The sequence below is a fragment of the Scyliorhinus torazame genome, chromosome 6, assembly GCF_047496885.1.
Source record: "Scyliorhinus torazame isolate Kashiwa2021f chromosome 6, sScyTor2.1, whole genome shotgun sequence".
NCBI lineage: Eukaryota > Metazoa > Chordata > Chondrichthyes > Carcharhiniformes > Scyliorhinidae > Scyliorhinus > Scyliorhinus torazame.
Window position 1 is genome coordinate 163,894,555 of NC_092712.1, and position 27,082 is coordinate 163,921,636.

The window sequence follows — 27,082 nt, forward strand, 5'->3', positions numbered from 1 at the left end:
TTTCACTCCATACTACACAGCACACAGTGTGGCAACAGAAGGAAAGAACCCAAATCCTCCCTTTCTGCTTTGCGAGGAAAATAGTGTATTATAAACTTGGATAGATAAAATTAAAGCTGTAAAATCCGTAACAAAACTATAAAATATTTTAAAATCCGCGGTGAGTCCAATCAGCATCATAAAAACAGATTCATATTTAGGGTGTAGATTACCTTTATTAGAACTGGAAACTTGAAGAGAGGTGAGCTCCTCAATTGAAATTACCAAAACAAAAAGAGGGTAGCCATGATGTGGAGATGCCGGCGTTGGACTGGGGTGAGCACAGTAAAAAGTCTTACAACACCAGGTTAACGTCCAACAGGTTTGCCTTGAATCACTAGCTTTTGGAGCACAAGCTCCTTCCTCAGGTGAATGAAGAGGTGAGTTCCTGAAACATATATATAGACAAAGTCAACGATGCAATACGATACTTTGAATGCGAGTCTTTGCATAAATTAAGTCTACAGGTCCAAACGGAGCAACTGGAGAGAGGGATAATCACAGGTTAAAGAGGTGTGAATTGTCTCAATTCACAGAACAATTCGCAGAACAACAGGTAAAATGAATTAACATTTCCAACTCAAACACAGAAAAATAGTTTAATGGGCATCAAACAGAAGCTTTGAAAACAAAAAAGAACATGCTGGAAAATCTCAGCAGGTCTGGCAGCATCTGTAGGGAGAGAAAAGAGCTAACATTTCGAGTCTAGATGTCAAAGCTTTGAAAAGTTGGTGAAAGTGAAAATTGATGATGCAATTAATGATTTTTCCCTGTGTTGCTTAATCTGGGTATTATGTTTTATAGTATTTCTGTCAAGATAAATTCAATTGTTTTGTTTGAGCAATCAGACAGACTGAAACTATCATAGTTAGTATAATGATCTGCAGTGTTAATTGGCGACCAAACCGGGATTAATTATGTATACCCGCAAGCATTTCAGGTCACTATCATAGAATGGCTATGTGATGAATGTAGGAATCTCAGGTATATATTGTATTAAATGTAATTCGTGCAGTAAGGGTTAAAAGCCTGGGTTAATTTGTGTATGACTGCTGCAGACACTTCGGCTATAACGGATAATTAAAGCATCGTAAAAGTTATTGGTATTTTGTTTATATGTAAATAATCAGAGACATGTGTTTAGCTTTAGTAAGATGATGTAATTCATGGGAAGAGCCAGGGGGTGAAGCAGACAGGTGTTGAGTTTCAGTGTGGAGTTCAGTTAAAGATTAGGATGTGAACATACCTGCAGCTTCACTCAAAACAGTTTAATTAAAAAGATTTTGCCTGTGAACAGAACAGCAATTCCTGAAACGTCTGGCAGGTGAAACGGTAGTTTGACACAGGCAATAATCTGCAAGCTGGTTCCTGAAAGATCTATCCCTCCAGGCAGTTTATCCAAGATATCTCTTTACAGCAAGAATTCCTGAGTTGGAATTCTAACTGTATTTAAAAGTGGGTTTTGACCTGAGATGGGGTTTGCTCGATTGGAGATGAAAGATAGCAGTTAGGAGTGTTTCATTTCATTGTTAAGCATTGTTTAAGTGGCAATTGTAAGCTATTTTCTTTTTGATGTTGAAGTTAGTTTTAAGACTGTGTTAATAATAAAGATTGTTTTAATACACCATACCCCTATTTGTGCATGGAATCACTCCTGGAGCAAAGTATCCTTTCTTCACAGTCATGCAAATTAAGTAAAATAGTGGGGGTTTTGTATGGTATCCTAGCAACTGTTGGGGTCTGATCTGGGATCATAATAATTACAGCCCAAAAGAAGGCGGCAAAGGTCATTCACTTCGTGCCACTTCCTGGCTTCTTCCCTTTTTAATACACCCTGGGCCAGTGCGTGGTCAATTTCAGCCCCACTTGACCCAGAGTCGCACATGGTTGAATTTAGCTTTTATTTTAAAATACCCGAGGTCTTTGGCTGCCCAATAACTACAGTCACCAGGTTTGAAAATTTAAACACAATTAACATTTTATCATTAACAATAACTATAATTAAATAGGCAACAAGTACAACTGATTTACTGCTATCTAATCTCTAACCCCCCCTGTTTTTAATTCACTCCACCTCTATATACACACACACACACAGACAAACAAACACAGAGGGGAAAAAGGGGTGTAAAACAATAATGAAAGTAGAAGGATAAAAGTCTTTGTTTCGGGTGGACGTCTTCCTGTGAGTTTCTTCTTCAGGCGAAGCTTTCAGGTAATGTTTGGCGGAATTCTCCGACTTCCCTCCGACGCCGGGACACCATTCTCCGATGCGTGGCAAAACGGGCACCCGCGCATGGTGCCCGGCAGCTCGGAGAATCGCCGAAAATGATCGCAGCAGCGATTCTCCGCTGGAGCAGGGATTCTCCGGGCCGCATGGGCCGAAGTCCCACTGGCATGACCGGATGTCATGCCGCCGCTGTTCTAACATGGTACAAAGCAGTGACAGCCAGTCGTGCAGGCTGACACTGCGGGAGGAGGTGGGTGATGGTGAGGAGCGGGCCCCGGGGGGCCGGGCTGGTTGACAGCATTAGGGGTGGGGAGCCCGGGAGGGGGAGCGGCACGGCTGTGTCTGCAGCTGGTGTGGGGGAGGCTGTCGGGGGTGGGGGACGGGGTGGGGTAGACCCACACATCCGGGGGTGGAAGTGGAGGAGGGGGCACACATCCGGGGTTGTTGGGGGAGGGGGGCCACATATCCGGGGGTGGGGGTGGGTGGTGGCCCACACATCCGGGGGTGGGGGTGGGCACTCATCTGAGGGTGTTGGGGGAGGGGGCTCACACATCCGGGGGTGGGGGTGGGGGAGGAGCGGTGGGGGCGACAAAGGCTGCGAGCGGCCACGGCCCGCCATGGCACGGCGGATCCAATGGCCAGAACCCATGACGGCGGACACGCGGCTGTCCACCCAACCCGTTCGCTTCGCAGCGCAGGCGGCAAGGCCGTCCTGACGTGTGCCAGACACCCGCACCCCCCCTAACCAAACTGGCAGCACCCACCAGCGGGTATGTCCAGGGCAGCACACACGGGAGCACCCCGGTTAGGGCACTGCCACCAGTCGGTGGCCCTGGCAGAGGGAACGGCCGACAGATCTCAGGGCACCGAGGGGGCATGGGTGTGGCACGTGCTGGCAAACGGGCCGGCCATGTAGCCCATGGCAGCTGGTTGTGGAAGGGTGTATACCAAAGCTGAAACCCACCCCCTACAGATAGTATAATGTTTAGCCATCTTCCAGCGTTGCTGGCTGCCGTGGCGGGGGCTGCTGCCCTGCATGAGGCCCAGTGGGAGCTGGAGCACGGGCGTGACAGGGAGGTGGCGGAGCCTGCTGTAGAGCAGCGGGCTGCATTGGGGAACGTGCAAGGCGCCCAAGCTGCAGGGCCACACGCCCGAGAGGCGCAGGAGGAGCACCATGCAGTGCGGGAACCACAGCAGGAGGATGACGAGGAGGAGCAGGAGGAGGATGTGCCACGGCCACGGAGGCGTCCGATGCGACAACGTGCGTACCGGCCCCGCATGTCCTTTGAGGACCTCCCGGACAGGGCGTACAGGACGAGACTCTGGCTGAGCCGGGAGACCGTCGCCCACATCTGCCACCTAATGGCATACCTGGCACTACGTGGGACCGGGGGTGGACATGCCATCCCGGTGGCCGTCAAGATGACGGTCGCCCTCAACTTCTTTGCGACAGGGTTGCTCCAGTCACCGAGTGGGGACCTGTCTGGCATCTCCCAGCCATCGGTGCAAAGGTGCATCCGGGCCGTCACCGACGCCCTGTACGACATCTCGGACCAGTACATACAGTTCCCTGTGGACCACGCCCACCAGGATGTCCGCGCAGCGTGTTTCGCCACTGTTGCCCGGATACCCATGGTGCAGGGGGCAATCGATGGAGTGCACATCGCCATGCAACCCACGTCGGAGGAAAGAGTCATGTGCCTGAACAGGAAGAGTGCATATTCAATGAACGTGCAGGTGGACTATGACCACAGGATGACGATCCTGCACGGCTGCGCCAGGTACCTTGGCAGTGTGCATGACTCCTTTATACTCTCACAATCGTTCATCCCCGCCATGTTTGAGGGACACCCCCCCGTCTGCGGGACTGGTTGCTGGGCGACAGGGGTTATCCATTCCGGTCGTGGCTGATGACGCCTATCCGGAGGCCACAGCCCGACGCGGAGCGCCGCTACAATGATGTCTATGCAGCGACCAGGAGTGTGGTCAAGAGGTGCTTTGGGCTGCTGAAGATGCGCTTCAGGTGCCTGGACCGCTCTGGGGGGTGCCCTCCAGTACCTATTGTCATGATATCCACATTAACATATCATGATGCAATCACACACACACACTGATGGACAGGGAGTTGGACCAACCAACACACACACAACATCACAGCCAATCACCAGTGAGAGCACACGCACTATAAAACAGGGAACACCACAGTTCCCGCTCATTCTACCAGGAGACAGCTCAGAGCACAGAGCTCACAGCGTGCCACTCAGAAATACACCATGTGCTGAATGCCTCTCTAAGATAGTGCTAGGGCTGGGTTCACAGGTTAGCTGGTGAAGCACGAACCACAGCCAGAAGTTAATAGTTATTATTGTACAGAATAATAAAACAGAGTTGTACCATCTACAACCGTGTTGGTTCGTTTGTGTATCGGAACGCCCAACACGACACCCATCGGAGAGGGTCGGCCGCATCGTTGTGGTCTGCTGCGTCCTGCATAACATAGCCCAGCAGACGGGCGATGTGCAGAAGGAGGAGGACGAGGACGGTCAGGATGGGAGGAACTCTTCTCCAGATGAGGGGGATGGCGAGGGGGTAGCAGATGCATGGGACATGGGGGATGGACGGCAACAGGAGGCTGCCCAGCGCTGCCGGCTGGGCCAGCAGGCACGGATGTCGCTGGTAGCTGCACGTTTTGGCGACCACGGTGGGGGTCAGCAGTGATGGGCATGGGCACAGACAGCAGAGTTCGGCACCTCCCCCACCACTGACCACCCTCACCTCCCCCACCACCGACCACCCTCACCTCCCCCACCACCGACCACCCTCACCTCCCCCACCACCTACCACACTCACCTCCCCCACCACCGACCACCCTCACCTCTCCCACCACCGACCACCCTCACCTCCCCCACCACCGACCACCCTCACCTCCCCCATCACCGACCACCCTCACCTCCCCCACCACCGACCACCCTCACCTCCCCCACCTCCGACCACACTCACCTCCCCCACCACCGACCACCCTCACCTCCCCCACCACCGACCACCCTCACCTCCCACACCACCGACCACCCTCACCTCCCCCACCACCGACCACCCTCACCTCCCCACCACCGACCACCCTCACCTCCCACACCACCGACCACCCTCACCTCCCCCACCACCGACCACCCTCACCTCCCCACCACCGACCACCCTCACCTCCCACACCACCGACCACCCTCACCTCCCCCACCACCGACCACCCTCACCTCCCCCACCACCGACCACCCTCACCTCCCCCACCACCTACCACACTCACCTCCCCCACCACCGACCACCCTCACCTCTCCCACCACCGACCACCCTCACCTCCCCCACCACCGACCACCCTCACCTCCCCCATCACCGACCACCCTCACCTCCCCCACCACCGACCACCCTCACCTCCCCCACCACCGACCACACTCACCTCCCCCACCACCGACCACCCTCACCTCCCCCACCACCGACCACCCTCACCTCCCACACCACCGACCACCCTCACCTCCCCCACCACCGACCACCCTCACCTCCCACACCACCGACCACCCTCGCCTCCCACACCACCGACCACCCTCGCCTCCCCCACCACCGACCACCCTCACCGCCCCCACCACCGACCACCCACACCTCCCACACCACCGACCAGCCTCACCTCCGACACCACCGACCACCCACACCTCCGACACCACCGACCACCCTCACCTCCCACACCACCGACCACCCTCACCTCCGCCACCACCGACCACCCTCACCTCCGACACCACCGACCGGCCTCACCTCCGCCACCACCGACCACCCTCACCTCCCCCACCACCGACCACCCTCACCTCCCCCACCACCGACCACCCTCACCTCCCCCACCACCCTCACCCTCACCTCCCACACCACCGACCACCCTCACCTCCCCCACCACCGACCACCCTCACCTCCCCCACCACCGACCACATTCACCTCCCCCACCACCGACCACCCTCACCTCCCCCACCACTGACCACCCTTACCTCCCACACCACCGACCACCCTCACCTCCCCCACCACCGACCACACTCACCTCCCCCACCACCGACCACCCTCACCTCCCCCACCACCGACCACCCTCGCCTCCCCCACCACCGACCACCCTCACCTCCCCCACCACCCTCACCCTCACCTCCCCCACCACCGACCACATTCACCTCCCCCACCACCGACCACCCTCACCTCCCCCACCACCGACCACCCTCACCTCCCCCACCACCGACCACCCTCACCTGCCCCACCACCGACCACTCTCACCTCCCCCACCATCGACCACATTCACCTCCCCCACCACCGACCACCCTCACCTCCCCCACCACCCTCACCCTCACCTCCCCCACCACCGACCACACTCAGCTCCCCCACCACCGACCACCCTCACCTCCCCCACCCCCGACCACCCTCACCTCCCCCACCACCGACCACCCTCACCTCCCCCACCACCGACCACCCTCACCTCCCCCACCACCGACCACCCTCACCTGCCCCACCACCGACCACCCTCACCTCCCCCACCACCGACCACCCTCACCTCCCCCACCACCGACCACCCTCACCTCCCCCACCACCGACCACCCTCACCTCCCCCACCACCGACCACACTCACCTCCCCCACCCCCGACCACCCTCACCTCCCCCACCACCGACCACCCTCACCTCCCCCACCACCGACCACCCTCACCTCCCCCACCACCGACCACCCTCACCTCCCCCACCACCCTCACCCTCACCTCCCCCACCACCGACCACCCTCACCTCCCACACCACCGACCAGCCTCACCTCCCCCACCAGCACATCACCCGCATGCATACAACCCCTCCATGACACATTCAACTGCGGCACAAGGGGATGGGGGCACACGGTTGATGGTGTAAGCGGGTCTGGTACAAGGCATGGAGGATGATGACAGCCCGCCGTGCGATGGGCTCCGAGCCATACACTGTTCGTCAATGTCTGACTCATGGCCACATCAAGACCCTCCACCTGGGTGGACCATGCACGAGGCCCAGACACTGCATCCCATGACCCTGGCGTATAGCTGGGGGCGGGTTTGCGTGGGGGAACCGCTGGGGGGGGGAGGGGGGGGGGGGCACATCACACGTACCGGAGTTCAACTTCTATCGCAGCGCCCCTCACACACACTGGCACACAGTCCCCGTCCCACCCCCGCATGCATCGTACAGAGTACAGAGGCAGCTCACATAGGTGTGGAATGTGTTTAATAACAGACGTCCTGTATATGTGCCCTAGCCCATCCAACTAATCTGTGCCCTGCACCCGTGTCAATTCACTCATCAGTGTCTACCTTTCTGGCCTCTACGGGCCCTATGAGTACGTCTCGGTGTTTCCCCCAGAGGGTACAGCAGAACTGGAGATGGACTCCAGTGATTCCTGCCCTGTGGCTAGGGTCCCCTTTGGCAGCCGTTTCCTGGGGCGGCCCGGCCCGGATGGGCCAGGCTGCACCTCGGGCAATTGGGCTGGTGTGGTGCCACCCTGTTTTGCTCGCTGCCCACTAGATGCACCAGAGACGGTAGAGGGGGTGTCCGAGGTGGCACGGCGTTCCGGCACCTCCCCTGCAGGGGGAGCCGGAACGGGCCCCAGCACCTCCTCCTCCCTCGGGGTGCCCGGTGGCCCCCGGGGCTCTCCATGGGATGGGGGTGCGAGCAGATCCAGCACCCGGGGCACCACCATCATCTGGCGCTGCCAGTCCTGGAGGCCCCCGCTGGTATCGACCAGGGTCTGGACATTCGCAGCCATGGAACTCAGGGAGTTCGCCATCCCTGTCTGGCTCTGTACAATGGCGTCCATCACCTGGGCAATGGCGCTGATGCTCTCAGTGATAGCCTGCTGGGACTGGGCCATGGACTGCTGAGACCATCTCTGCGATGTTCAGCTGGCCCTGGCTCATGGCTGCCTGTAAGACGGCAGCCCTGTCCTGGGCCGCAGAGGGCACGTGCACAGATAGCTCCAGGCCCAGCAAACTCAGTCCCATGCCCGACACCGTCGCCACCATTGTCTCCACCGCGGACGCCACCTGTGCGGTGTTGGTCTGTGTGGCACTCATGACCGGCACCATTTCCTGCCCGTGGGTCCCTGACTGCATCGGGCCTATGGGTGGGTGAGGGAACTCCAGGAACCTGGGACCCGTCTGAGCGGCAGGTGTTTGCCAGGGCTGAGCTGCCCTCCAACCGTCCGGCCCCTCGGCTGCTCCTACCTCCACCTGCTGTACCAGATCGGCTGTGTGGTGCCACCAGTTAGTGTCCCAGAAGCCTCATCACTAAAATGGCCAATCGAGGTGAGAGTATCTGCAGCGGCGGAGGGTGCAGGGGACGGCTGTGACGCAACCTCGGTGCCTTCATCGGGCCTGCGGTCGGGGGTACCCTGGGGTGCCATGTCCCGTATGTTTGTCCCCTCCGTGGTGGTGTCGTGTTGTGTTCTTTCATGTCTGTCTGTCCCCTGTGTGCCTGTCCTGTGTCGTTGTGCCGTGCCTGTCTGTCCCCTGTGTGCCTGTCCTGTGTCGTTGTGCCGTGCCTGTCTGTCCCCTGTGTGCCTGTCCTGTGTCGTTGTGCCGTGCCTGTTTGTTGCCTGAGTGCCTGTGTCATCATGTCGTCACTGGACTGGGCCGGAGGGCTGATGTTGGAGCTGCCCACCCCATCACTGCTCGAGTCGCTGCGGGCTGGCCGCCCAAGCGCTGGATGTGGGTGGTGTCTGCCTGGTGCTCCGGGTCGGTCACCATGTGGCCCTGCGACACACAATACACCATCATGGTTAGGCAGGTGGAGGGGGGATGTGGGTCGCGGTACGGGGTGAGGGGAGAGTGCTGAGGGGAATGGCTGGGGGGAGAGTGCTGAGGGAAGAGTGCTGAGGGGAGAGTGCTGAGGGAAGAGTGCTGAGGGGAGAGTGCTGAGGGGAATGGCTGGGGGGAGAGTGCTGAGGGAAGAGTGCTGAGGGGAGTGTGCTGAGGGGAGTGTGCTGAGGGGAGAGTGCTGAGGGGAGAGTGCTGGGGGGAGAGTGCTGGGGGGAGAGTGCTGAGGGGAGTGTGCTGAGGGGAGAGTGCTGAGGGAAGAGGGCTGAGGGGAGAGTGCTGGGGGAAGAGTGCTGAGGGGAGAGTGCTGAGGGGAGAGTGCTGGGGGGAGAGTGCTGGGGGGAGAGTGCTGAGGGGAGTGTGCTGAGGGGAGAGTGCTGAGGGGAGAGTGCTGGGGGGGAGAGTGCTGAGGGGAGTGTGCTGAGGGGAGAGTGCTGAGGGGAGAGTGCTGTGGGGAGTGTGCTGGGGGGAGAGTGCTGAGGGGAGAGTGCAGAGGGGAGAGTGCAGAGGGGAGAGTGCTGAGGGGAGTGTGCTGAGGGGAGAGTTCTGAGGGGAGAGTGCTGAGGGGAGTGTGCAGAGGGGAGAGTGCTGGAGGGAGAATGCTGTGGGGAGAGTGCTGAGGGGAGAGTGCTGAGGGAAGAGTGCCGAGGGGAGAGTGCTGGGGGGAGAGTGCTGAGGGGGAGTGTGCTGAGGGGAGAGTGCTGAGGGGAGTGTGCTGAGGGGAGTGTGCAGAGGGGAGAGTGCTGGAGGGAGAATGCTGTGGGGAGAGTGCTGAGGGGAGAGTGCTGAGGGAAGAGTGCCGAGGGGAGAGTGCTGGGGGGAGAGTTCTGAGGGGAGTGTGCTGAGGGGAGAGTGCTGGGGGGAGAGTTCTGAGGGGAGTGTGCTGAGGGGAGAGTGCTGGGGGGAGAGTTCTGAGGGGAGTGTGCTGAGGGGAGAGTGCTGGGGGGAGAGTTCTGAGGGGAGTGTGCTGAGGGGAGAGTGCTGGGGGGAGAGTTCTGAGGGGAGTGTACTGGGGAGAGAGTGCTGGGGGGAGTGTGCTGAAGGGAGAGTGCTGCAGGGAGAATGCTGTGGGGAGAGTGCTGAGGGGAGAGTGTTGAGGGAAGAGTGCTGAGGGGAGAGTGCTGGGGATAATGTGCTGAGGGGAGAGTGCTGTGGGGAGTGTGCTGTGGGGAGTGTGCTGAGGGGAGAGTGCTGAGGGGAGAGTGCTGAGGGGAGAGTGCTGAGGGGAGAGGGCTGAGGGGCGAGTGCTGAGGGGAGAGTGCTGAAGGGAGTGTGCTGAGGGGAGTGTGCTGAGGGGAGTGTGCTGAGGGGAGAGTGCTGAGGGGAGAGTGCTGAGGGGAGAATGCTGTGGGGAGTGTGCGTGGGGAGTGTGCTGAGGGGAGAGTGCTGAGGGGAGAGTGCTGAAGGGAGAGGGCTGAGGGGAGTGTGCTGAGGGGAGAGGGCTGAGGGGAGAGTGCTGAGGGGAGTGTGCTGAGGGGAAAGGGCTGAGGGGAAAGGGCTGAGGGGAAAGGGCTGAGGGAAGAGTGCTGTGGGGTGTGTGCTGGGGGGAGAGTGCTGAGGGGAGAGTGCTGAGGGGAGAGTGCTGAGGGAAGAGTGCTGAGGGGAGAGTGCTGTGGGGAGAGTGCTGAGGGGAGTGTGCTGAGGGGAGAGTGCTGAGGGGAGAGTGCTGAGGGGAGAGTGCTGTGGGTAGAGTGCTGAGGGGAGTGTGCTGAGGGGAGAGTGCTGAGGGGAGTGTGCTGAGGGGAGTGTGCTGAGGGGAGAGCGCTGAGGGGAGAGTGCTGAGGGGAGAGTGCTGTGGGTAGAGTGCTGAGGGGAGTGTGCTGAGGGGAGAGTGCTGACGGGAGTGTGTTCGGGGGAGAGTGCTGAGGGGAGAGTGCTGAGGGGAGAGTGCTGAGGGGAGAGTGCTGTGGGTAGAGTGCTGAGGGGAGTGTGCTGAGGGGAGAGTGCTGAGGGGAGTGTGCTGAGGGGAGTGTGCTGAGGGGAGAGCGCTGAGGGAAGAGTGCTGTGGGGAGTGTGTTCGGGGGAGAGTGCTGAGGGGGAGAGTGCTGAGGGGAGAGTGCTGAGGGGAGAGTGCTGTGGTGGGGGTGCTGAGGGGAGTGTGCTGATGGGAGTGTGCTGGGGAAGAGTGCTGAGGGGAGACCGGCGTTTCCGTGATGAACGGCGCAACGGTTGTACATCCACGGCCCGTGGACCCGAGGATTCCCCCTCTGATGCATCCTGTGTCTCCATCTCGGAGTCAGAGTCTGCTGCCTCCGTCATGTCAACGTCTCTATCTCCATTCGGTTCTGTAACGACCTGCGCAGGCTTCGAGTGAGGCACCAGTGGAAGGTTGTGAGGACTACCCTCCCTTGTCTCTGGTCTCTGCGGCTGTAGAAATGAGCTCCGGGGGCGGGGAATCTTTTGAGGGGATAGTCTTCTGGACCGAACGTGGTCTACATGTTTTCGCTGGAGACGACCCTGGGCTTGCACTTGGTAAGATATAGGGTCCGTTTGGCGAAAGATTACACCAGGAACCCATTAGGCACCACCAGCAAAATTCCGCACGAATACTGGGTCACCGGGCGCAAACTGCCGAATCGGCCGATACCGAGACAATCCCTGTCCCTGCCGTTCTTGTGTGCGGCGTACTTTTACGCCAATGTCCGGGGAAACCATACTAAGGCGGGTGCGAAGTCTCCGGCCCATTAGTAGTTCTGCGGGAGCTACCCCAGTCACTGCATGGGGGGGTGGTCCTGTACGTAAACAAAAAGCGAGCCAGTCTCGTGTCCATTGATCCGGAAGACTGCTTCTTTAGGCCTCTTTTGAATGTCTGCACTGCGCGCTCTGCCAACCCATTTGAAGCCGGGTGGTATGGCGCAGTGCGGATATGGCGGATGCCGTTCATCTTCGTGAACCTCGCAAACTCCTCACTCGTGACTGGAGTGCCGTTATCCGTGACCAGCACCTCGGGGAGGCCATGCGTACTAAAGGACAAACGCATCATTTCAATTGTTGCGCAGGACGTTGTCCCCTGCATCTTATGCACCTCTAGCCATTTAGAATGGGCGTCAATTAGTAGAAGGAACATGGATCCTTGAAAAGGGCCTGCGAAATCTGCAAGCTAGCGTGCCCAAGGCCGCCCTGGCCATTCCCAGTGATGTAGGGGCGCGGCCGGCGGAAGCTTCTGATGCTCCTGGCAAATGGAGCAGTTTTGGGCCACCTTCTCAATGTCGGTGTCGAGGCCTGGCCACCAGACATAACTCCGGGCCAACATTTTCATTTTGGTCACGCCTGGATGCCCATTGTGCAAGTCTGTTAGTATCAGCTCCTGGCCTTTTTCCGGGACAATCACATGCGTCCCCCACAAGAGGATGCCGTCTTCCACGCTGAATTCTGACAGCTTGGAGGAAAATGCCCGCAACTCACCTGGGAGCTGTCTATGCTGCCCACCATACAGGACTATGTGCCGAACCTTTGACAGGACTGGCTCCATCTGGGTCCACTCACGGATCTGTGATGCCGTGACAGGCAAGGTGTCCATAAAATTTAGGGTTGCAACCACCTCACCAGTCATGGGGGTCGACATGGAGCCGGTCGATAAAGGCAATCGGCTCAGTGCGTCGGCATTTGCTATCTGCATACCTGGTTTGTGCTCCAGAGAATACTCGTATGCAGCAAGCAACAAAGCCCAGCGCTGGATCCGTGTAGAAGCAATGGGCGGTATTGGCTTATCCTCTCTGGAAAGTCCCAGCAGAGGCTTATGATCAGTCACGATAGTGAAATGGCGGCCATACACGTACTGGTGGAAGCGTTTCACCGCAAAAACCACTGCCAGCCCCTCCTTCTCGATCTGCGCATACATTTTCTCCGCTGCAGTCAATGTGCGGGAGGCGAAAGCTATCGGTCGCTCGGCCCCGTTCTCCATCTTGTGGGACAGGACGGCCCCAATACCATACGGGGATGCATCACATGTGACGAGCAAAGGCTTTCCAGGATCATAGTGGGTTAGTAACCCAGACGGCGACAATTGTTGCTTTACCCGCCAGAAAGCGGTTTCTTGCGGCTGACTCCAAACCCAGGTGTGATTTTTCTTTAGCAGAAGGTGCAACGGGGCCAGCGTAGTTGCCAGATTGGGGAGGAACTTCCCGTAATAGTTTACGAGACCGAGAAAAGAACGAAGACGCGAAGTGTCAGTCGGGGCGGGGGCATGTTGAATTGCACGCACCTTCTCTGCGACGGGGTGCAAACCTTCGCGGTCCACCCGATAACCTAGGTAGACTACTTCCTTTGCCTGAAATACGCACTTTGTGCGACGTAAACGGACTCCAGCCTCCGAAAGGCGTCTAGGAACAGCCTCCAGATTTTCCAAATGGTCCTGCTCCGACATCCCTGTAATCAAAACGTCATCTAGGTAGGCAGCCACACGTGGTAAACCTCTCAAAATGCCCTCCATAACACGTTGAAAAATTGCGCAGGCAGAGGATACTCCAAAGGGCAACTGTGTATATTCATACAGGCCCCGGTGTGTATTAATCGTTACATATGGTCGGGAGGCAGGGTCCAGCTCCAACTGCAGGTAGGCGTGACTCATATCTAATTTTGTGAAGGAGAGTCCACCTGCAAGTTTCGCGTAGAGATCCTCTATGCGAGGCATTGGATATCGGTCGAGTCGGGAAACTGTATTCACTGTAAGTTTATAGTCGCCACACAAGCGAACTGTGGCATCTGGCTTCATTACAGGTACAATTGGTGCTGCCCAGTCAGCAAAACGGACGGGCCTGATAATACCCAGACTCTCCAAACGAGTGAGCTCCCCTTCTACCTTCTCGAGCAAGGCGTAAGGCACTGGGCGCGCCCGGAAATAGCGCGGCGTGGCTCCTGGTTCGACTTGGATACCGGCTACGGCCCCTTTTATTTTCCCCAAACCAGGCTGGAATACATCTGGGTATCGTCCTAGCACCTCAGTCAACCCTTCAGAAACTGTTTGGAGGATGTGCTGCCATTGCAACCGCAAATGGCGCAACCAGTCCCGACCCAACAGGGTGGGCCCATGGCCGCGCACCACGATAAGTGGGAAACGCCCCTCCTGGCGTCCATAAATAACAGGGGTCATTGTAGTTCCTGCAATGTCCAGTGGTTCCCCCGTGTAGGTGGCCAACCTGGCCTGTGAATCGGTTAATGTAAGGGTCTGTATACCCTGCTTGATGCGGTCGAATGTCCTCTGGGCGATCACGGAGACCGCTGCGCCAGTATCCAACTCCATCTCAAGCGGGTGGCCATTGACCCGTACTGTCACCTTAATGGGGGCCACACAGGGAGCTGCCACACAATGCAGCTGCAGGCAGTCGTCCTCCGTCTCCACGTCCTCAGGAGTAGTCGCCGCAGGTTCATCCACATGGAAGGTACGGCCCCTGGGCTGGTCCCAGTTACGGCCCCTGGGCTGGTCCCAGTTTCAGTCGGAACGACGGCGTGGCGCCCCAGGACCGCCGTCCGTGACAGGGTCGGCGCCTACAATTCTGACATGGACATGGCTCCTCATCCATTGGCTCTGGAGAAGACTCCCTTCGGGGAGGAATGTCCGACGGCCACTGGCGTCGGTCCGGACGTTGCCTCGCCCAAGGTACCGCAGGAGTGCGGGGGGACGTTTTCAGACGGAAGGGGTTGCGCCCCAAGACATGCACTTCCATTCCCTGTAGCTCCTGTACTCCTCGTTCTGCGCTCTCTCGGGACAATACTATTTGAATGGCCTGTTGAAAAGTCAATGTTGGCTCAGCTAACAACTTTCTCTGGGTGGCTGCATTGTTATTACCGCAAACCAAACGGTCGTGTAACATTTCTGACAAGGTCTCACCATAGTCACAGTATTCCGCAATCCTGCGTAGTCTGGATAGAAAATCGGCAAGGGATTCTCCAGGGGTCCTCTCAGCGGTATTAAACCGGTAACGCTGGACTATCGTGGACGGGGTTGGGTTAAAATGTTGCCCCACTATATTCACAAGTTCATCAAACGTTTTGGTGTCCGGCGCAGCTGGGTACGTAAGGCTCCTAATCACCCCAAACATATGCGGGCCGCAGGCGGTGAGCAGTATGACCACCTGGCGCTCGTTTTCGGTGATATTGTTTGCCCGGAAATAGTAACGCATCCGTTGTGTGTACTGGTTCCAGCTTTCCAGCGCAGCATCAAAAACATCCAAATGTCCGTACAGAGGCATGGTATAATAGAAAACAACTTCCAACCTGTATCCAACAAAAATCCAGGGAGGTGGCTTCAGCAGTGTAGACAGCTATTCACTTTAACCTTCGTCGCCAGTTTTGTGAGGGCCACGAAGAATCCAGCACGAGTTTTAAGGATACAAAGTAATAATATTTATTTACAATAACATATATACATAACAGTAGCAGTAACTTCCCTTGCTACATACTCCGTCCTGCTGGTTCCTGAACTGGCCAGCTTTATTTATACTAGGAGTTTACTAATGGTTTCTCCGCCCCCTCATTGGGGAAGCTCATACTCATACTGGGGTGCTTTTCTCCTTTGGGGCTTTCCCTGCGCACATGTTCCCGGAACATATCTCTGCACGGTTTCCTGTAATTCTTCCCAATCAGGGCCGTCTTCCTGGTCTAATTTTTCCCCAAAGGTTTCTTGAAATCCCTTCTGGACAGAAAGCAGTGACTGCATGTCTGCAATTTGCTTCCGGCACTTTGCATGGTCTATGCAAAATGGGACACTGTCCCACTCTACTGCTGCTGGTCACTGCGACCGCAAATTCCTCAGGGTTCATGAGGCGTTGCGTTGCCTGCATGGCCATCTTTCCTATCCGCTTGCTTCGTTTAAATTTGGAACAGGGGGCTAAGGTGGTGTCGTAGATGCGGGTACGGCTTTTGCTAATTTCCGAAAATACCGACTTCCGACAGTTTTGACGCAACAAAATCTATCAGTTTTACCTTATAGCCCTGTTAGTTACGCATGCATACACACACTTCCGAATTATGACTTATTAATCAGAACTGCTTGAACACTTGTGGTTTTTGTTTCCAATTGGATTCTAATTCAACATTTCTTGCGTTCTCCCAGAGTGGTTTTCCACTTCTAGATCGGGTCCCGTCAGGATGTCGCCAAAATGTGGCTCTTATTAGCCTTAGTTTTATTAGCCCTAATTCTGTCACCTTTGCTCACGAGTCGCCAGGTATCTTTCTGATACCGTCACGTGGTTCAAGCTCAAGTAATGATTAATAATGCAGCACACCGCTTAGTAAAAGTTAAATCAACGATCATTTATTATATACAGTAATAAATACTTTTACAATAATCCTACTTCTAGACTACTACCTACCACTAAAGGGCAATACTTAACTTTGGAAATGGCCCACCAGGTCAGGGAAACGAATGATCTTTCGAATTGGGTCTGAGCCTGCGGGATTCAATGCGGGTACAAGTCGATAGTCAGGAGCACCTATCTGGTAGCGATCGCTGGAGTAAGACTTACTGTTCTCTTTGTCGAAGAGTCTCGAAGGTTGCGAGCAGGAAGCGGAGGGTCGATCTGAGCTTGGCCCCTATTCTTATAGTTCCCAGGGGCTTCCCGCCTCTCGGGGCAGGCCTCGTACCTGGTTCCAAGTGATTGGACTTGGTCCCAATCACTTGGTTTGATATGCTCCAATAATGGGGCGATTCCTTGATCAGGGGGTGGTCGTCTACCTTCCTTTGTCACAGCCACTGCTGGCGTCGAAAGGTCTGGATTGGCTTTATGTTGCTAATGTGTAGCAATTGTTCCCGGGGATGGCTGCTTACTATGCAGATGGCTGGGTTGTTGTGATGTTGATGGCTGGAGGTATCAGTCTGGGCTGACTTCCCCAGATCCGAAGACACTGTTTTGCCTGCAGCTGTCCGTTTGAGTCCTGTTGGCTGATTTTCCCATCAGCCTCTTTCGTTCGCCATTTTAGATCGGGGTTTGACCATTCTAATCAGGAATCAGCCATTTTAGGTGGCTACAAGCTGCATCCGTCAAAGGACCGGAACATGGTCGAGGTCTGGGACATGAATGGACGGCACCGTCGTCCTCAGGGTATGACCCATGAGCAGTTGGGCTGGCGACAGGCCAATGGACAGTGGGGCGGAGCGATAAGGCCCAAGGTGAGGTAGAAATCGGACTCAGCACCGGCAGCCTTGCAGAGGAGCCGTTTGAATATATGGACTCCCTTCTCTGCTTTGCCGTTGGACTTTACAGGGGACTGGATGTCACATGGGCAAAATTGTACTGCCTGGCAAAGTTGGACCATTCCTGGCTTGCGAAGCAGGGGCCATTGTCCGACATAACAGTGAGTGTGATGTCATGTCGAGCAAAGGTGTCCTTACAGGCACGGATGACTGCCGACGATGTGATATCGTGCAACCGTATCACCTCCGGGTAATTTGTAAAGTAGTCCACGATCAGGACATAGTCTCTACCCAGCACGTGGAACAGGTCGATGCCCACCTTGGACCAAGGGGACGTGACCAACTCATGGGGCTGCAGGGTCTCACGTGATTGGGCCGGCTGGAAGCGCTGACAAGTGGGGCAGTTGAGCACTGTATTGGCTATGTCCTCATTAATGCCGGGCCAGTACACTGCCTCTCGGGCCCATCGGCGGCACTTTTCCACGCCAAGATGGCCCTCGTGTAGCTGTTCCAGGACGAGCTGGCGCATGCTATGCAGGATGACAATGCGGTCCAGTTTCAGAAGAACCCCGTCTACTACCGCCAGATCATCTCTGACATTATAGAACTGAGGGCATTGGCCCTTGAGCCACCCATCTGTTAGGTGGGGCATGACACGCTGGAGCAAAGGGTCAGCCGCCGTCTTGCGACGAATTTGGACAAGGCGTTCATCCGAGGCAGGTAGATTGGAGGCCACGAAGGCCACATGGGCGTCAACCTGGCAGACGAATCCCACTGGGTCACATGGAGTGTTGACTGCCTTGGAGAGAGCGTCAGCAATGATGAGGTCTTTGCCTGAGGTGTCTACCAGCTGGAAGTCATATCGCCGGAGCTTGAGAAGAATACGCTGGAGGCGAGGCATCATGTCGTTCAAGTCTTTCTGTATTATATTGACCAGCGGGCGATGGTCGATCTCGACGGTGAATTGAGGAAGTCCGTATACATAATCGTGAAACCGGTCAGAAGGCCCAGGCACTCCTTTTCTATCTGCGTGTAGCGCTGCTCCGTGGGGGTCATGGCGCCTGGCGCATATGCAACGGGGGCCCATGATGAGGCCTCATCGCGTTGCAGGAGCACTGCCCCAATGCCGGATTGGCTGGCATCGGTTGAAATGTTGGTCTCTTTTGCTGGATCAAAGAAAGCTAAGACCGGGGCCGTGGTGAATTTGGTTTTGAGTTCTCTCCATTCGCGCTTGTGGGCAGGGAGCCATTAGAAGTCTGTCGTCTTCCTGACCAGGTTCCTGAGAGCCGTGGTATGAGAGCCGAGGTTAGGGATGAACTTCCCTAAAGAGTAGACCATGCCCAGAAATCGGAGGACCGCCTTCTTGACCTCTGGCGTTTTCATGGCTGTGATAGCAGCCACCTTGTCCGCATCCAGCCACTGGGAGATGTGGTCCCCGAGGAACTTGAGTTCCGTCTGACCAAAAGAGCATTTGGCCCTGTTGAGGTGGAGGCCCTGCTCACGTATACGTTTGAATACGCGCTGGAGGCGACTGACATGCTCCTGCGGGGGGTGGACCAAATTATTATGTCATCGACATAGACCCGAACATCTTCAATGCCTTCCATCATTTCTGAAGCAGATATGATCCCTAACAGCATCCTGGTGTAACATATATTGAATTGCTGATTTGCAAAGATTGTCCAATCATTAGATGATAATAAGAGACAATTATTGCAAGGATTAAACCGACTTTAATTAATTAGTGAAAATGTGCACGTGACATATTATTGAAGATGACACCAATTTTCTTGATTAATTACTATTTTATATATTTATTTTTCAGATGCAAGGCAGACAGCTGTCAATTGAATTCCTTCACCACAGATATTAGACTTTAATGGACATATTCTAAAAATCAAAGCATTCGACAGGATTCACAAATTGTGCCTTCCTTTGACTCTTCCTAGGAATCAATTTCCGTGAAAAATATTGGATTTTGCAAGGGTTTGTCATTGTACTCATGATGGAAAAATAGGTCACCAACCGAAAGGGGAGAGGAAGGAAGGTCAGGGTGAAATAAGAAAAGAAAGCTTCACAGGTGGCTAAGCAACTGCCCAAGAAACAGCCACAGTAACATCAGAATTTGACTTCTCTGTAGATCAAATCCTTACATTTGTGAGGGAAATATGAGTGCGATTTAACAGCCATATTACACCTGGCGTGAATCCGAGCGACCTGGTTCGATCACGGAAGAGTCCAAAATCGGGACCGTGCCAATCGCCATTCGGTTTCCAACCGAATCAGCCCGCTCCCGTTGGCGAGATCTGCATCCTGCCGCAGCAAGGCGTGAAACCAATACCACTAGTTCAGGCCAATCTCTATTCCATTAACGGAAAGGACCGCCTGTCTAACGACTGCCCATCATCGAACCGGCTCCCCAGCGAGTGGTCATGCGGACAGGACACGTCCACGTAAACGTGGACTGGGAGTCACAACACCTGGGGTGTCTCCCACATCATTGGAGGCCCCTGGGTAGTCAGGGATAGGGCAGGCTGGCCCCCTGGCCCTCCCTTGGAATGTGAGCACCTTGGCACTGCTAGGCTGGCACCTTAGCACTGCCACCCAGGCACTGCCAAGATGCCCATGTGACACCACAAAGCCGGTAGGGTGGCAGTGCCAAGGGTCAGGGCCTGAGAGGGGCTGTGCCCATGAAAGGAGGGTGGAGGGTGGGTATGAAGGGTGGGGAGGGGTATAGGGTGAGTATGAAGAGGCCACTGAAAGGTTGGGGGTGAAGAGTGGGGGTCCTGGAAGGGAGGGGGCCTGAAAGGGGGCATGGGAAGGCCTGAAAAGGGGTGGGTCCCCCAGCGACCACATAGCGGGTTGTCTTCACTTGGTGGAATGTGGGGCAATTACCCTTATGCATAGGGGCTGACATTCCCCATTGGTGGATGGTGTGGAGTACCCACAAACCCAGTTAGAGATACTTTAAAAGGCACCCTTTTAAAATAATGGCCTGACCTCTGAGGAGCCAATCTTGCCAGCGAATGCAGCTCCCCAGTGATGAAAATAATTGTAAGGGCTTGACTGGGGAAAATCACCAAAGCCCCAAAAAGTGACCCAGTGTGGTTAGATAGTGGTGGGCAAATCGACAACAGAGCCAACAGGAAACTCCCAGAAAATCCCGCCCCAAATTACACTTAGAGGGCGCGATTTAACCAAATGGGAACTATGTCCCATAGTGGGCACTCACAGCGTTGAGAAAAACAACTCTATCTAAACTGACTCCATTAGATATGGGGCCTCAGCAGGGGACGTACGGCCTGAGCCGCACTTAGTCCCGTTTCCTGCACTGAGGAGCCCCGCTCGCTGAAATTCCTCAGTGCAGGGAGAGATCGGGACGCCATTTTTAAATCTCTTGAGCCCAACACGATCCCCAAAACTCACCCCCCCAAGCCCCAACTCACTGTACGAGGCTCCCCAGGACCCCCCTCACCCGTGCAGGGCATCCCCCCTATCCGATCACTGCCACACAAACAATGCCAGCTTGGCAGCTTGGCCGTGTCAGCCTGGCATCCTGGGGGTACCCCTGCCAGCTGGCAATTCCACCTGGACATCTTGGAAGGGGCAGGCTGGCACCCAGGTGGTACTGCCAAGGTGCCAGACTGGCACTGCTAGGGTGATAGGCTAGCAGTGCCAGGGTGTCCAGATGGCACCAGCAGAGGGCATGCACCTTGGACCTGCAACCCCGTAGGAGACCCTCCCTGTGCCATTCCATCTGGTCCCCATTTGTGGAGACTAGTACTGAATGGCACTCGTCCAAGATCCCAATGACTTGGTTACCTCGGGGGACTGCATATTAAAGTGAGACTAGCTATCGCGCTCTAATGTACAGATTTGCCAAAAAGTGGCCCCGCCCACAATGGGCGGTCTTCACATCATGACGCTGTGCGAGATCGCGTTGATCTCGTGAGGTGTGCTGAGCCGGGTAGATCCCGAGAGTGGCCTCTCCCATCTACACGATGCACTGCTTTTCAGGTGCAGCATGGCCGGTAGATTGCATCCAGAAACCTTACCGTTAGATCATTCCCATGGCATGAGTAGCAAGACCAGAGGGAATCAAAGTCATGTTGGGAAAAGTTAAACTCAAACGTCATTTTGCAAGCTTGCTTTGCACAGCTAAAGCTGGAAAGGATGCCACTGACAGCAGCTGATTCTTATCATTTTCTGTGGAAGAAATACCTTTGGCCCCTCCCCTCCTTCTACCAAAAGGTTGATGACCAATGAAAATTTCTGGCTGAACCCTTGTTGAGACCTAGAGGTGTGTTCCTGAAAGCTGTAGGAATGGCATTAATCATTATTGACTATGTGCTCACACTGGGAACATTAAAGCATAGTTCTGGTGCAAGTTACTTCCCTCTGGTCATCAAGCAATACTACACCCCTCCCCCCCCCACCCCCATCCCCAAGCACATATGTTTAGATGCATATTCGGTACGTAGTCAGAAACTAGCGAGAAAATTGAAGGCTTCAGGCCCTTGTGTATTTTATACTCATTGATTGGCTTCATTTTTCTTTAACAGCATAAATGAAGAAAAGAGTTTTGATGCACACTCCCATGAGAAACAATTATTAAATTAATTTTTCCTCATTTGTGCACAAACCTATTCTGGTACAGATGACAGAATATGATTTTACAAGTCATTACATCACAGAAAAAGTCAATCCCTGGACACCATTTACATCCATTGAATTATTTATGGTTGTTTTGTCAGCAGATGTTTGGGGGGAAATTTGAACAGCAATGTGAAGTATATTTGCATATTGTTCACGTGATTGACCCTTAACTGCCCTCTAAAGTGCCCAGCAAGATGCTCAGTTTCAGCAAAGTGTTACAAAAAAGTACAATAAGAATAAAATTGGACTGACCACTAGGTATTCATCTAGGCATCAGATTTGGACACATCAAGGGCACAACAAGCTCAGTCTGCACTGCATAATTCTCCCCCCACCCCACACACAATATCAGAAATTTGTGCCAACATTGGGAGACCAGTCCTATAGATGAAACAAGCAGCAGCCTGACATAGTCAGGTTCCCTGAATCATACAATGTTCCAGTCTCCTCCAACATCATCCCTGGTATGTCCTGTCCCACTGGCAGGACAGCACCACCAGAGGTAGCAACACAATGATATACAGTCACGAGGGAGAAAATCTGGGATCCCTCATCATTGACTCCAGATTCCATGAAGTTACTTGGCATCGGGTTGAACAGGGGAGAAGAAAACTTGCTGCTCATGCCCACCTTCCTCCCTCCAATGAAGAATTAGTGCTCCTCCTTGTTGAACTTTATTGCAAGAAGCATTGAGGGAAGCAAGGGCACAAATGTGTTCTGGATGGGGGCCTTCAATATCCATAACCAAGACTGGCTTGGTAACACCATTACTGACCAAACTGGCCTAGTCCTGAAAGACATATCTGCCAGGCTGGGCCTGTGACAGGTAATGAACCTGTAAGAGGGAAAATAAACCTACTTAACCTCATCCTCACCGATCTCACCTGTCATAGATGCATCTGTCCATGACAGTATTTGTAGGGGTCACCATCATACAGTCTTTGTAGAGACCAAGTCGTCTTCACACTAAGGAAAGGTGCCATCATATGGTGCGATACTATCACCACGCTAAATAAATAGATTAAAAGCAGTTATAGGAGCTCAAATCTGGGCATCCATGATGCACTGTGGACAATTAGCTGCAATACACATAATATATAATCCCTCATGCCTCAGCATATTCCTCCCTCTACCATTACCATCAAATAAGGTGACCAATCCATTTTAATGTAGAACAGCATGCCAGGAGTAATGTCATGCAAACCTAAAAATGAAGTGCCAACCCAGTGAAGCTACAACATATAGAAACATCGTCGACTGAAAGTTTCCCTCCTGACTTGGAACTTTATTGCTTATCTTTTATTATTACTGTGTCAACATCATGAACTCTTTATCCAGCAGCTCTCACGGCCCATCACCACCTTATCAAGCGGAATAAGGGTTGGCAATAAATGCTGACCATGCCACTGATGCCCACATCCCAACTAGGAATAAATGTAAAAATAAATTAGGGTGGGTGGTTTCAAAGTCAAATCAGATAAAAAAGAAAAGTTAAGGCCCGGATGTTCCGCCCCCGTGTTTTCTGGTGGTGGAGGCAACTCGCCATCGACAGCCTGCAGAATCTCCCAGTCCCACCGAGGTCTATGCTGTTTTGATGGCCCGCCCTGCCACTGGGGAACCCACAGGGGGGTGGGTTGCCTACGGCGCAAGTGGAAGATCCCGCTGGCGGCATGGGCCAGAGAATCCCACCCTAAGAGCGGAAAAGAAAGATTAGATTAAGGGAGAGGGAGAATGAGACAGAAAATAAAGAAAAGGAAACCTTGGCATTTAAAAAACGCTGTAATAATTCACAACATGAGGAATATGGCTTCACATTTGTAATTGTCCATTTTTTTTTGTCAAGTGAAGCTGATTAGCAATCATTAACAATGGTCATGGGCAGCACAATGGCACAGTGGTTAGCACTGCTGCCTCACGGCGCCAAGGTCCCAGGTTCGATCCCGGTTCTGGATCACATGGGAGTTTGCACATTCTCCCCGTGTTTGCGTGGGTTTCGCCCCCACAACCCAAAAGATGTGGAGGGTAGATGGATTGGCCAAGCTAAATTTCCCCTTAATTGGAAAAGAAAATCGATTGGACACTCTAAATTAAAAAAAAAATAATGGTCACATGGTTAAAAAGATATTTAACATGCTAATGAGTAGATTTAATTTCCTGTGATGAATGCAAAGGGCAATTAATTTGCAATAGCAGAAACTTAATAAATTTCACTGGAAAGTCCAGGGGAAAAATTGCTGATTTGGCAAAGCTAAGAGCAGAGCAGCAGAAATCCTGCACCAATCTGAGGTGATTTGCAATTCATGTGGTATCTCTTTCTCCCACAACTTGGTGGTTGATTTGTGCATTAATAATAACATGGGTTTCCACGATCATTTTTTTTCAGTAAAAGCTCAATCATCATCCTTGAGGTGCTTGATGAATCAGCATCCTTTTTTACTTCTTGTGCCATTATTCCTGAAAGTCAATTTCTTCCACAATTCAGTGTTCATATCTCTTGATTTCTTCAGCTCCAAAATGATCTGCACCAAAGTTGAGGAACAACATTGTGCATTATTCCTCCTCATGCCCTGTAACCATCTCCCATCTGGAGTACTGCCTTTAAGTTTTGGCCAGCATGCCTCAGGAAGGATATACTAGCCATGGAGAAGGGGCAGTAAAGATACACTGGAATGAGGTAAAATGATGAGGACTCACTGATTAGACTCCTTGACGTCCTTGTTGACCTCCCAAATTATCTTTAAACTTCAACATGAGCCAACTCTCTTCCACTTGTGCTCTCAGATCACCCCTTTAGCACTTGAGTGTACCCACACAGTATTATTTAAATTATTGTGGGAATGGAATCAGTTCTAAATATGTATCCATCTATTTATGACATGTACAGCACTAAATCTTGTTCATTAGCCTTACTGGCCTACATTGCCTCTCTGTTTCCTAATGCATTCAGCTAGTTATTGGCTCTGCCCCACTCTTTCTCTTCTATCTCCTCCGACCTTAATTCACATCCCAAAGACTCCAATACTCTCAAGTACTATTGGTAACAGAGCCCTCAGTCCTATTCATTGAAATTGCTAGTCTTAACCCATGTTGCCTCAACAACGATGTGCACCTTTAAATACATTCTCAATGCCCATCTACCTAAGCTAACAAGTGGTTTCTATTACTAATATTTCCTTCCTGGTTTTCCCAGATACATCTATTTGTGAAGTAGGGCATTTTAAAATTCTATTAATTTCAACCATTGAAATTCTGCCGTCGTACTTTACAGAATTATGTTAACAGGAACAGGGTAGGTCATTTGGCCCATTGGGCTAACTCTGCAATTTTTATTAGTGAGGGCAGCTCAATCTTTATAATCCCAAACTTGTGGTTTTCTTTTTGCATAAACCTAAATACCCCTATTTCCCAAGTAAGGAATTACCCCTTTCTTTTAGATCGGACATTTACTGAGGCTTTATCTGCCCCCCTCATGATGACATTATTTAGAGAAGAGCAGGAGAGAGTTCTCCCAGCGTCTTGGCCAACACTCAGCCCTCAACCAACAACTAAAATAAATGACTTGATCATTTACTCCACTGTGGTGTGAGCTTGCTGTGTATTTACAGCTACACATCAAAAGTACTTCATTGACTGTATCGCACTTGAGAAATCCTGAGGTCATTAATGGTGCTATATAAATGCAAGTTCTTTTTTTCTTTGTTCCTTTTATAAACACTTTAATTGTTTTTGCATGCATGGCGTTTGGGGAAATGCATTCCACTTTCTCACAACTGTTAGTATGAAGAAGTTTTTCTAGGTTTACTTTGAAGCTCGTTTGTTCAAATTCTAATATTCCAACCCGTTTCCCTGGATTCTCCGACTAAATGGTGGAAGCATCTGGGGAACTCCTTTCAATCAGATCACCCCTTTAGCACTTCAAGGCAGGGTGTACCCACTCAGTATTATTTAAATTATTGTGGGAGTGGAATCAGTTCGAAATATGTATCCATCTATTTATGACTTAGCTGTAACAACTTAGAGAACATTTAACATTCTCACTGTCAGCCCGTCACTCTCTCTCTATCTTTTGAATTTCTCCAAAGTCAGCAGATTTAACAATTTCTGGTGGTTCAAAATGTGCATGGAAATAAATGGGATTGAATCAGTGGAACTTTACTTAGCTGCACATATACAGCCACGTTGTGCCTCTCTGATGAGTTCAATAGTTCAATCTTAATTGTCTAGTTAACTCTTTCCATACCTTCCCTGAGATTCCTCTAGGATATTTATATTATCTGTTATTTTTATCTGAAATAAAGCATCCATGAAGAAATCCAGCAGTGCATTCCAGAGGAAAATAAAATAAAGACTAACTGCTTGGCTGCAGAGTGTAAATTGAATTCTAAAGATCAGGACTTATTCATTGTTGTTGCAGAACTGACTACAACAGAGAAATGTTAGAAGTGCCATTTGCGATCAGCAGGAAAGACACAGCAGGAAACCATTTTCAAACATATGGAACGTTTATACCTGGCATGTCTGCATTTAAAGCTGAGTTTGTGTTACTTCTCTGGTGCAATATTAATTAGCAATTTATTGGCACATGCTACCACATTCGCAGGCAATGTGTTACTTTGGTAAGAAATTAAGAAACTAAGACAGCAGTTGCAGTACACCCTTCCAAAACAATGTGGAATTCTGGTATAAAGTGTGCAGCATAATTGAGGTGTGGTGTCTCCTAACTCAATTCAGCTATGTGGCAGTAGCCTTTGTCGCTTCAAGTCTCAAACCAGCCCAGTATGACTTCAACCAGTTTAAAATAAAATCCCACATATTCCACTAAACCATTGAAATTTCAGTTTCCATTCCACTGAATGTGAGTAAAATATTCCGTTAACGTTTTTGCTAACGTTAAAAATATAACCGGCATTTGCCAAATGCAGTTTTTTTTGCTCACTGGAGAGCAACATGATAGCGGCATTGAAGCTCTGACCTGCCAGCTTTCACCCCTCTAAAACAGGCACTGACCTCAAGACAGTGTCCATACAATGTAACAGCACCCTACGTTTCTTGTGAGCGACTTTCACATCGACTTGGTGCCTGCATACCAGCTGGCAGGCAGGTGTTACAGAACATGCATTGATCTGCCCTGCATCAGTCATTTGGTATGCTTCCAGTCCTTTTTTTTTTCAGAAAATC

General features: G+C 52.9%; 1 long non-coding RNA gene across 1 annotated transcript; it reads right to left on the reverse strand.

Moving 5' to 3' along the window:
• Nucleotides 1-208: 208 nt before the first annotated feature.
• Nucleotides 209-27,031, reverse strand: LOC140425749 (uncharacterized). Its single transcript, XR_011947977.1, has 3 exons — nt 26,912-27,031; nt 22,789-22,912; nt 209-427 (listed from the first exon to the last, which is right to left on the reverse strand). It is a non-coding gene; the product is annotated as an uncharacterized lncRNA (long non-coding RNA).
• Nucleotides 27,032-27,082: the final 51 nt, after the last annotated feature.